Genomic DNA, 12,548 nt, shown 5'->3' with positions numbered 1-12,548 from the left:
GTAAAATTAAATCAACCGTAAGCGATGCTTTTCCGAGATGTTCAATTAAATGCTATGCAATAAGACCCATAGTGCTTACAATTTTATTGCGATCGATGTTAAATTATATGGACACTCTAGGCGCATTTCTGCCGTCGGCGTCACTGTGAGGTTCGGTGTAAAGCTTAAGCGCGATAATATCGTCCCCGCACACCGTATGCTTTATGTGCTAGGGAAAGCGTGCGAGGGTGAGCCGGCGATCGCGGCTTAATCTCCCGCACGCAAAGAAGAAAATCGGGGAGGAAGCGCGCCGCCTTACATCGCGCGCAACGCTTCGGGGGGAAGGTAGGGAGTCCGGGCGCGTTCTACTCCGTCCAGCCCTGGCGGGCATGCGCGCCCGGCCGGGCCGCTGTATCTTGAAAGCCATCCGTGACCGGCAGAGAGTCCGCCGTGCGATGCGCTTTCGCGGCTTCGTTCACGTTGATGCGAACGGTAGCACGAAGGTGAATTCGCTTGCTGTTGCTGCCGCCTTTCCTCACTGTGGCGTTTTGGCAGCGAGTTCCCGCGGTCGTAGAGTGAGATATGTTCGTATGAGCAGCGGAGCTGTTCTGAGTCAAGCCTTCGCCGTCCGTTGTGCGGTGTCACGCAGGAAGTGGGGGCGGGAGGGCTTCTGGAGACAGAGCGCGCGCCGGGGGAGGGGGAGGAGAGGGGCATAGGAACAGGTGTTTTGTCGGCGCGCGCCCTTTCGTCCCACGGATTCCGCAGCGGCACCCGGCGCTCGCATGAGAGCAGCAGCGCCGACTTCGCGCAAATCCCGAGCTTCGACAGCGAGAAGCGCAAGCAAAGCGCCAGCGGAGGGAAGCCGCTACCGCCGAGGACCGAGAACGGGAAGCGCAAGCCAAGCGCCGGTAGAGGCAAGCCAACCCCCACTTTCAAGAGAAGGCAACCCAAACCAAGCTCCAGCAGAGGCAAGCTAACCCCCAACTTCGAGAGTAGGAGGCCGAGTAGAGACGTCTAGGCAAACAAATTCCTCACACGGAGGGTGCCGATGGACGGTTCAGGACACAAGACCTCGACCATGAGTGCGGCCGCAGTTGCAATGTGTGAGATAGACTGTGCTTTGGTCACAACATCACGCAAATGAAGAGTGTGCGCACTCCGGAACCGAAGCTCGAATCCAGTAAAACCACGACGAGACAAGGGAGTCATAAATCTCGCGTTGAAAACGAGTTCAAACATGAGGAAACGAGCACCAGCTTCGCAGTTTTGACAGCTTTCACCGCGTGGAGCTGGCTTTAATTTTTTTACTTGTACGCCCGTGGCACTGTGCTTGTTAATTTAGTTCGTATGCCTATGTTTACAAGTTTATACGGTCGATAAGCTACTATCCTTACTTCGTATATCTGTCCACTAATTTGCTGTCGCAATCGGTGCTTCACTTTCCGACCGAAACTGTGGCCTTTTTTTTGAACACACTATCTTGGCGAGTTACTCCCATTTTTCCGTGTCGTCTATGTTTTTTTGTAACGTCTGCTTCTAACCTCTATCATGGGCCGATGCCGAAGATTATGCAGTCAAACATGTGAGAAGGCTGATGATGACTATGATGCTGCTGCTGCTGATGATGATGATGGTGGTGGTGGTGGTGGTGGTGGTGGTGGTGGCTTGAAGGCATACATTTGTTGCGCTAAAAATATTTAGGTACCATTCATTGCTTCTTCACATATTTTGGTAGGGAACAGAAACGGCCACAGGCACAACTTTAGGAGTATAGTACATGTGGCTGCCTAAACGAATTCGTTATACAAGAGCGGCCCTGTGCTGAGCTATTCGGCAAGCCCCGGTCAGCAAAGCCTGGGAGGTGTCGCAAAGAAAGATAAAAGCGCGCTGTGCGGTCAATATAGCAGTGGCATCCAACCAGGAAAGTGTAGATTCAATTTCTCGGCATCACGTTCCATCGATTACGTTTACGTTTTTCCTGTCCCATTACTGTCCGCATATCTTGGTCCTTTTCTCATTTTGTGAGAGTCCAGTTTCACGAAAGCTTATTTTCTTTTCGCGTGGGTTAGACGACGACGATAATTGACATGATGGTGCAGGGATATCGACTAGATGTGACGTTTGCGCGAACCTAAGTGGAAGGTAGGTCGTATAATGGGCGCACTGCTTTACCCGAAGAACCACTGGTAGTTAGCTCTACCTGTATGCGAAGGTAAGAAAGGGATGCGCGCGCATTCCACGAACGAGCGCAAGTCTCAAAAGCTCCCGGAACTGCGCTCCTCTCATGAAACATGGATGAAAGTGCGAGCGGCCTTGAAACAGCTCCTCGCTCCCAACGGTGCCTGACCCTCGAATGGTCAGAGGCGCAGAGGCAAGAGGGTAGGGACGCAGCCATTCAAGCGAGAAACAGGCATTCGGCGCCGCTAACTTGGCCTGCTTACGCAAATAGCTGGCACCGGCTGTTTTAATTCAATTAGGCCCCACCGAACGGTGCGCTGCAACAAGCAGGCTCCGCCGGAGTGCATCGCGCAGAGAAGCATGCAGACAGTTCACCCCGCTTCTGTCGAAGTATAGGCGTTTCTGTGCCGGCGAAAGCCGTTAAATAGAATTATTCAGGACCGCTGAGCCTGAGAGGCGCTTAAGCGCAGTGAGTTTCTTTCTTTTGCTGGTCTACGACGTTCCTAACGATCGTTAGTCGACGAAGGTAAAAAAGAAACTAACGCGACTGTAGGAACTATCGCCCCAGATGCAGCGCTCGGTTTCCGCGTTGACTAGTACACTGGGCTATATTATTAACCTAACCCCCATTGACGGGTTGCTTTGCTTCGGCCAATCGGATTTTTGTTTTTATGCGGTGTATGGGAATGGCTGCTCCGTTGAGCAAGAATACGAATTAAGAAGATTGCTAGGGAGAGAGGAGCCTACTGCACTCAAAGGAAAGTGGACTGTAAAAAAATATATTGCGATAAAGGAAAAACAAGAAAAGCATGGCAATTTTAGTAACATTACCTTTTCTTTGTTCTTCTGTTCTATGTTTCTCAATTTTTTCTGTTGTTTCACTAACAGTTTTTGTTGATGGCCTTTTCTGTCATTCTACAAGAAAAAAAAAAAACGTGCCACCTAGTTTGCTCTCTCATGGGAGCAACTTTTACTCCCCTCACGACTGCAGCTTTCACGGTATGTGAGATAGTCAAATGCTAGGATGATGGTTGCAACCGATCGTACAAGCACAGATAAGCACACTACATATGGCATATGAGGTGTGACGAGACGCCCGGCTGTAAGACAACCGGCACTGCGTGATACCATCTGAGTATCCCCTCTACGAGTTTATACAGACATGATATGACCGCCATGACTCGAGCGGAGAGCAGCTGTAACTATTTTGACAAATTTAGAGCAATTGGCTCGCGCATATGAGGTTACCATAACACATGGCGCATAACTAATGGCCCAATATGTTGAGGAACTGGCAGAACAGCAGTAGCCAGGCACTCTAAAAGTGGAAGGAAGAGCCAAAGGAAGCCGAGCTTTAAGAGAAAGACCGATACACAGGCCTTGTCTGCGGAAGTAAAGATTACTGTCTCCGTTTTGCCGTCTTTGACCTTCGCGCCGGAACTGCTCAGCGATTCAAACCCGATACTCGGGGTACATTGCTGCCGGCGCTTTTTGCGTAACCGAAGATGACTCGGGACAACGAGCCGATGCATTACGGTATATACTACGAAAGTCAGGGCCTTTGTCACGCGTTGGGACTGCCTTTGGCCTCTCAGTGATAATCCTTGGTTACCAATGCGGCGATCTGCATGGGAAGTAAGAGAAGTAAAAGCGCGGGCAGTCATGTGGTCGGGGTATCGCATTTGAATTGCTGAGCACTGAACGTTTAGGTATAAGCGGAACAGTGTACTTTGCGCGCATGCTAAGAGTGCTCTATGCACTCTTAGCATAGCAAACACTATGCATAGCAAACACTATGCATAGCAAACACTATGCATAGTGTGAGAAGAACCATACAAAGGGACGCTATAACGTAAAGCTATTCCAAACTTTCTATTCCAACTCTGCAATCAGCGCTCTGCGATTGGTCAAACACATTTTTGGATCGCCCCCACTTCGCCTGTCTGTCACGCGACATCACGAAAACCGCGATAGCTCCCCGTCTGATATGACGCGTACACATTGATTATGCATGATTGGACCGAACAAAAGGAAAATAGTTATTTCTAATTCGACGCCTTTACGCCATTAGCTCTCGGCTATTGGTCAAATGTTTTCGGGCTGCACCCACTTCACCTGCCTGTCCCGCGACGTCACAAAACCGCGAAAGCTAACCGCGTCAAAGTGACGTGTACGCGTTAAAGATGCATTAATATGCCGAACAAAACGGTTTGTTTTTTCTGAATAGCCGCAGGCTGCCCCGTTCCCGAAGGAATAAAAGATGGCTGCCGCCAATCGCTCAGGCACTGGCTACTCGTACGTGCCAGAGAGCACGGGTTTATTGGCGTATAGTAAAACTTCCTGCGTGGCCGTGTAGCGTTTTCGAGCACTTTCGGCACGTTTACGACCTCGCTCCGTCAACACTTCCTTCCTGAGGATTCGTTTTAGCGACATTATTAACCTTCCGTTGCCCGCCACCGCGATTTTCGACCAGCCACCGCAAGCTAAGAAGCGAAAGCGGACCAATCGCAGACGCCGGCCCCTCCCTCTTCATCCGGTTAACTACTTTCAGAGCGCCGGCTCGGCCCCATAGAAACCCTCTCCACTTGAGCGTGCCCCTCGCCTCCTGTACGCCAATTAAAAACGAAAAACCGCTCAATATAGGCAATGTTATTCCTTTTGAAAGTGATGAAAAGTGACTTCCTATAAACTAAGAGGGCGTTTGATTGGGCTGTTAAGGCAACACTGCAGGTTACCGCCCGATGCTTGCGTCGGTGGTTGCGCAAATTGGACGTCAGGAGATTGGAATGAAAACACATTGGAATAGATTTACGTTATAAGGCCCAAGGTTTCTTTTCTCGTTTTTCACTTTTTAGCAGCATCCCAAGACAGGTCCACACGGAGATATCAGTTAGAACGACCCAAATATTTTTTTAAGTCGCATTTTCTTACAAGATGATTTCTCGCGTGACAGTCTGTGAGGATCATAAAAAAAGATTTCAGCAAACATAACTCCGGCTCTCAATTTAATGACTGCGGCAGCAGCAAGCCCGAAGCGGACACCGCCACATTCCCAAGCACAACTTGTTGACCTGAGTGGTCGTGACGCATACCCACAGAAGCGGGAATGGTCATGACCCAAGTGGGTAAAATAAATGAAGCAAGAGAAGGGAAACAACAATTTGGAAGTTTGAACTTAGAAACGAAACTGATAGTGCGCAGAAAAAGGATCTCGCGCAAAAACAAATTCAACATAAAGCGATGAATTAAAAAAAAAGGTGTGTCTGTAAAGGGGGCGGGGCGTAAGGTGAGGGCATCAATCTGGCATGGTAAACGATCATATTCATTGAGGTAATCCTGGACTGCCAAGCAAACATGTATGTGACTGGCCCCGATAACAAAAGCAACAAGTGACAGCATTGCAGCTACATATAAATCTAGGCCAACATTGCGATGGGGAGTAATCTTTACTTATTGTAGAAGAACGCCTACAGGACAAAACAAGTTAGGCAGCATGTTGCGCTCCTGTAACAAGTGAAGGCGAAAGCCTGCTGCACACTTGGTAATGCATTAAGTTATACGATTGGAGGGGTCAGGCTTCTTGCAAGACATAACGAGCCGCAGTGTGAAGTAAACGTGGGTCAACTGGCCGTTGTCTGGTAGCTCCAGCCTCCCCTCTACGCTGCCGTCTCGCATCGTCGCGTTGATGCTTTCTCAATTCGGCTTCTTTGGCTCGTTTTAGAGGCTCAGCTCCGGCTTCGTGCGCTCGCATAGCGAGGTTAGACTGGCGCCAACGACATTTCAGGGGAAGAAGCACTCGTGGTCGAGTGTCTTGCTCCCGCATCTTCGAACGTCGCACCTCGTTTCTCGCTTGGCGAGCATTCTCGGCTGTAGCGTACTTCGAAGGAGTGTATGCACTATTTTATTGATGGTTAAGATGCCTGTTTTGAGTTTGCGCTTTATTGAAATGTATGCTATTCTGCGCGTTGTATGGGTGGTTTCAATGAATGTATACACTGTTCGCTTCACTTTGCTGAGTGCTTGTAGCCTCTGCCTTAAGGCGGTATGAGCCATTGCTTACGGGGGTATGAGGCATTGTATCTTTGCTTGCTTACGGAGGTATGAGCCATTGCTGCGGATGATATTTTTGTACCACTCGACTAGAAGCCGCATTTGTTTAGGTATTACTTATTGCAACAGAGCCACTGAAGGCTCGTTGCATAATGGTGGGTGGAACAAGTCTAGATCTATGCAGACAGAAGTTAAAAGTAGGTTTCTGGTAACGTAGCTTTGTGATCGACACTCCAATTTTTCTTGTTCGAGAAAAAAAAAAATATCTGCGCCAGGGGTGTCAAAGATGCCGGTAATCCGCAGAGTTAGTGATTGCGGAGCTTGACAAGTTTTGCATAATGACACCCCACAAAATGTGGCAGCATTCAGATGTGCGCACAAAGGGAAAAAAAGGAGAATAAGGCTGTTTATAGAAGTCCTCGCTAAAGAATCTGCAATTTTATTTATATATAGACCTTTATGGCCAGGTACCCAAATTAAGTGGGCGCTTCTCAAGTATCCAGGTATCAATAAACGAAAGATCCCCATAACGTGAGAATCACGAGGAGCAGAAAGGGACGCACAAACACAAGGAATCAGTGATTGCTATTATGGCTCGTGTAATTAATGGACTTAATATGCGTAGAGCCAGCGCCACTGCCATAAATTCCGTCAGAAAGATGGGTATAAAATCTGGCAGCCGAGGAGAAAAAGTCTAGTGAAGAAGTGGGTGAAATATGCGGTACACTGCCTTTTCTTCCTACTGCGAAACATCTGTCATAATTACGATATTTCTTTGCAGGCTCTGCAGATGATCTTGTAATATACCACCTAGAATGTCGTGAGGAAGTAGTTTTATATTGTTAGGAAAATGTCAAAATGAGTAGGGATAGCAACATAGCTGTGGGATGTCGAAGCTACATCGCAGATGCGTGCATTTAAGGGATCAAGTAATTATCGCGGTAATGTGATTTGGGGAGTATATAATTGCGGCCTGTTAACGCTACAAATCAACGCAGGCTGGCAAATAAAGTCCGCTTGAGAACACCGTCACGGTGACTCATGTATTATCGAGAACATTGGCACTGTGAAAAGGCGGAACCTGCCCGACACGGAAGGAACTCGCCAATAGATATATAAAGAACACAATTTGCAACAAACTTAAGCCTCATACACAAGCGCACTATTTCTAGTTCCAGGAGGATCAGCGCATGGGACTCGAAGGCTGAAACTCAAGAGAAGAGTACGCAACCCAATGCTATGTAAATTACGCAGCTACGGTCGTCCTCGTCCGCTGTGCGGTCCGAAATACAAAATGTACAGACGCCACCAATCTCGAAGTCCGCGCGGTACCCACAATTTTGAATAAACTTTAAGCGCCAAAGCTGCGTGGAGGCCAGCCTATAGGAGTGGCTGACGTTTTTTGAAACATGATACTACAATTTGGTTTCTTGAAGTATTTCTACTTCAAGAATCCAAATTTTGAAGAAGTCTTTGTACTGCAATAAATATATAAAAAAGAGGAAAAAGAAAGAAACCGCGCTAGCGCAGTGTCACGTTCGCGCGTATGGCTTTTAAGTGTATATTTATTTTCAGATGACTTCACTGCCAAGATTTCTTCTTTTTTTACTGTACTTCTAAGGTGGAGCTGAGGATGTGGAAGTGGCGTGACAAAGAGGGCGACTTGACGTTGGTGACGCTGCTGTTGCGGAAAATTGGGCCCGTGTAGGTCGTTTGTGTCTTCGTCCTCGTTTGTTTAGCGCCGTCCCCTTAGCTTTTCAATACGAACAAGTGTACAGACACTGACACAAGTAGAGGGAAACGAACAACAGAGACTCTGTTATCAACTAAAAGGTCGCACAATTGGCACAGAGGCGGAAAAGAAGGCACACACAAAACTTACCTTCCTATGTTTAGGAAAGGCAGCGCCAACCGTCAATTAGGCAGGCGCGTGGGCAAACGCGAAAGCAAAGGATTTCCTTAAGTGATTACTAGAGAGACCACCACCACTGCAATCGTTCAGCCACCTTGAGGTGATGGTTTGTACACGAATTTGTCTGATCTGCATGCTTGTAGCTTGAGATGTTCTTGTGGCTTGATTTATTACGCTTTAACTACCTTCATTGGCCTAAATTTGAAGGCAGTGTATACTTGTTTTAAGTGCAGAACACAATAAGACTCCGCAAATACGCATAATTGCTGCTAGTTGCAGCGTTCCCGCTTGCCTATGCGTTCGTTGCGTAATGGTTTCAACGTCGGGCACCTGTGTTAGAGGTCCTGAGTTGGAATCCTGCATTCGGACGATTTTATTAATGTCTATTTGATTAACCATCACACTGTACATTCTTGAAAATGATCACTTTCCAAAGTAACGAAGTCGTTTAAAGCCAGAAGGACGAAGTTTAGGCAAATCTACGTACTAACCACCACTAACCACTTACCCACCATACTTGAAGCTCCCCTAGACACTGGTGCCACAATTATGCCTAGTAATTTCATGAAACTCTATGCGCGAAAAATAACTCTTTCGGCATGATATTTAGTTTTTATGTAAGACAATCAAGGACTGGCTAACGCATGCACTTCCACTAATTATTCATATGCCAATCTTGGACTACAAGACGCACTTCTTCCTTCCTATGTCTGAGTAAAGCTATACTGTTTTTCAAAATTTCAGGGCATTTAGAATAGCGACAGTGCAACGAAAGGTTTGACTTTGTTAAGAATCTTTTATGTTAAATTAATGTGTGATTGATACAACGAATCCTCAGCCCTACATAAAAGCGACCGCAGCTGAAAGGAAACTTACATACTGCGTCCATAAGGCCTTCTGCGAAATTGTCGCTGTGTTAGGCTTAACAGCGCTCGGGCCTTTTACCATTCAGCTGTCTTTTCTTTCTTTGCACGTCGGCGTATGACTTCACTTAGTTATTGGTAGCCGCAAACACAACGTTAACCCCATTAGAAACAATCTTTTCTAGCTTATGTCTCATCAGGAGATCGACAGCGCGTTTCTTAACTGTAGACCTCTTAGTTTTCATAGCCTTAAAACTCCTCTGAATTCAGGGCGAAGTTTTTTTTTTAAAGCAAGCTCTCTGTCATAATGACAAACCAACCTTTCTTATCTCATTATACGGATTTAAGGTCTCTGCCTACGAAGTAAGAAAACAATGGTCGGATAGTATCTGACTCGCTCACTTAGCACCGCAGGCTCTGATGCTGGGAATACCGTTCGAAATACAACACAGGCGTTCTTCTTCAGGAACAACCATAGTAATGTAATATGGTAGGCTCAACACGTCCACGACTTTCGTGTGAGGCTTAAAACAGTATTTAGGGCCTATAGCTAAAGGTCGACTATGTTTGTTATCGATGACGGCGTCTCCAATGACCAGTCAGTTGTTTGACGGTGAAGAAGCGGAATTGTTTTTCTCGTACTTATTAGGAACTCTCGTGGCTTCTCGTTCCACAGAAATTCCGCTTGTCGATCGACTGTCCTGCACCATTATGCATGTAAGTGGTTCTGGCGGGGATCGCCTTCCTTGGCTTGACACCAAACCCTCAGGCACTAGTTATGAAATCTACCTTGAGGCCACAATTCTGCAGAGGGTGCGGCACCCGTTCCCCCAACGTGAGGAGTCGATGGTTGCAGAAAGCTGCACACGAACTTCGAAAGGGCATACGGCCGTTTACGATCAAACCAAGGACGTAGTCCTGGCACAGCACATACAGATATCATTTACGGAACCTTAAGTTGCAGGATTATGCAGATAACTGGGAGAAGAATAGGCGACCAGTGTACTAAAAATGAAGCTTAGAATGACAGAAAATTGAGCTGTGGAGGGAGGGTGGGGGGTTCGATGTTCACGCTAGAAGAACGTGGGCGTGTAGGCATAGAAACTTGCCACGGAAAAAAGGTAGGCGTGTCTGCACGTCTATCTTTTTCTAACACAAATCCCTGCCAACTAGTTCAACCTTCTGCCATTCTGTGATTACCGCCGCGAGAATTCGACCGAAAGGCTGTCCAATTGCGTTGATGAAAATGCGCCCACTGTATGGTAGGTACACAGCACAGTGTTGCTATCCGACGGCTCCCTCGAAGGGAACAATATAGGAGATGACAAGCGTTGCTTCGTGTGTTGGCAACCGCACAAGAAAACTTATAGCCGCAGATTTCCTCCTGCTTGTGGGGTAGGGCCGATGTGGGATAAGCAGTTGAGACAAAAGGTCGGGAATTGTAGCCATAAAACGCGGTGATCGGGTGCAGCTGGTACCGCAGCGACGACCAACCCTGCGCCCGCTGTGCTGCGGCATTCTATTCGGGGAGGCGTCGTTTGCAGCAGGAGCAGCGGCGCCTTAGTATAGCGAAAGTCATGGGCCCAACTGCTGGCTCGACTGAAGGATGACGTCGTGGTTTTTTTTTTGTTTTGTTTTGCTTCTTCCGCGAATATAATCATTTGTTCTGAGATAGAGGGCAGCCCCGCTTCTTCATGCCTTCTTGCGGACAATGTCTTCCTGTTCAATGAGTGGGAAACATGTGCTAAATTTTGTCCAAAAAATAAAAGAAACTGCAGGCAAATTTTTGGGGTCTCAAAGCGCTGGTTAAATGAAAAGTAAGATAATTCCCGAAGAGGGAACAAATAACGATAATGCGGACATCGAAACTTGCATACATGCGTGAACTTCGCGATCGCTAGCCCTATAGGAACAGATGATGAATAAAGTAGGGAATCATTCGAACGCTCTTGTGCAGGCGCCTTCTTAGAAAAAAAAAAAAAATTGTAGTCGGATGAAAGTAACCGCCGTTCGGTTTCCTGGTTCTCTATAATAGCTTAATGCTCGCCTCTGCAAGTGTATATGCATATATGTCCGACAATGTATGCAGCTGAAAATTCATAAATCATATCACAGAAAACTTGTTTCATTCTTTCTTTTTTTTTCATGCACTACCAGCACCGGAATCACAGATCTTGCGATCGACGGGAGCACAAAGCTCGCCGAGAAGAATCGCACTACTGTAGGCGTGCGCTTGCAAATTTATGGACTCAGAAGAGACTTCATTCATGTTAACGCGAGTCTGTTCCGCATTCATATTCTAAGCATTCCGGGAAGTTTTTTTCATTTTGTTTTGCTTCCGAATGGCCAAACATTTCAGTTATGAAAAATGTAGACATAGCCCGCCTCGCTTAACGACTTCGTATGGGAAGGGCGCAAATGTCCGTAAATGACTGCAAAACGCTTATCGCCCATCTTTTCTCAAACATCGCCACTTCTTTCACTTTCTGCTTACGCCGCTCAAAATGCTTCTTTCGCTGATGCTTGCTGTCATGGCGGTTGCCTCAAAAACTTCGCGATGACAAGGCGAAAAAAAAAAGCGTTTTCGATCGTTATTGTCACGGGGAAGGATGCAATGAAAAGGGAAGAAAGAGGAACGGAGCCGCTGCTATTGCGGCAAGCTGCCACCTCGATGGAAAACGCAGCAAACTTTTCGCGGACCCAGCTGGTGGGAACTGCTTCTGCGGTTTCCAGGGCCATCCAGGCGCCAGGGCATGTGACCGACGAGGTTATGCTGGGGAACGGCTCCGCATTCTTGGCGCCCCTGAGCTGTTGTCGCGTGCATAGCGAAGTCCAAAGTTTGCCGCTGCAAGGAAACTTGGGGACGTCGCGCCTGTGCTGAGTCAAGCTTTTGTTCAGCTTGAGCGTACTCTCTTTTGCGCAACAACCTTCTGTGAAAGACGCACTGCCCGTAGCCTTGTTTTCCTAACAGTCTCGAGTTGAAAGTTTTGGGACTATTGTCGCCATCGCATACTTTACGGTTATAAATTGTATTCTCTGTAAAAGTTGCCTTAAATACTGAATACCTATCGATTTGGCGGTGAAAAAGAAAGGAAGACATAAAACAGAAAGAGAAATAAAAGGCGCTATGGCAGACGTGCGGCTGAATAAATGCCCAATACGGTTAACCTTATTAATCAGTGGGAGCACTAACTTGTAGGATCAAGAACGGCATTAACTTATATGTATTCTTTTTTACTTAAGTTGGCCCTCTTGGCACAAAAACTACGTTGCACGCGTGTCCACTTCCTCTCATCTCAGAAAATGGAGCGCAGATAGATAGATCATCATCATCATCATCATCACCATCATCAGCCTGGTTACGCCCACTGCAGGGCAAAGGCCTCTCCCATATTTCTCCAACAACCCCGGTCATGTACTAATTGTGGCCATGCCGTCCCTGCAAACTTCTTAATCTCATCCGCCCACTTAACTTTCTGCCGTCCCCTGCTACGCTTCCCTTCCCTTGGAATCCAGTCCGTAACCCTTAATGACCATCGGTTATCTTCCCTCCTCATTACATGTCC

Source organism: Dermacentor andersoni, chromosome 5 (assembly GCF_023375885.2).
Source record: "Dermacentor andersoni chromosome 5, qqDerAnde1_hic_scaffold, whole genome shotgun sequence".
In the NCBI taxonomy this organism is placed as follows: domain Eukaryota; kingdom Metazoa; phylum Arthropoda; class Arachnida; order Ixodida; family Ixodidae; genus Dermacentor; species Dermacentor andersoni.
The sequence above is the reverse complement of the archived record's forward strand: the minus strand, read 5'-3'. Positions refer to the sequence as shown.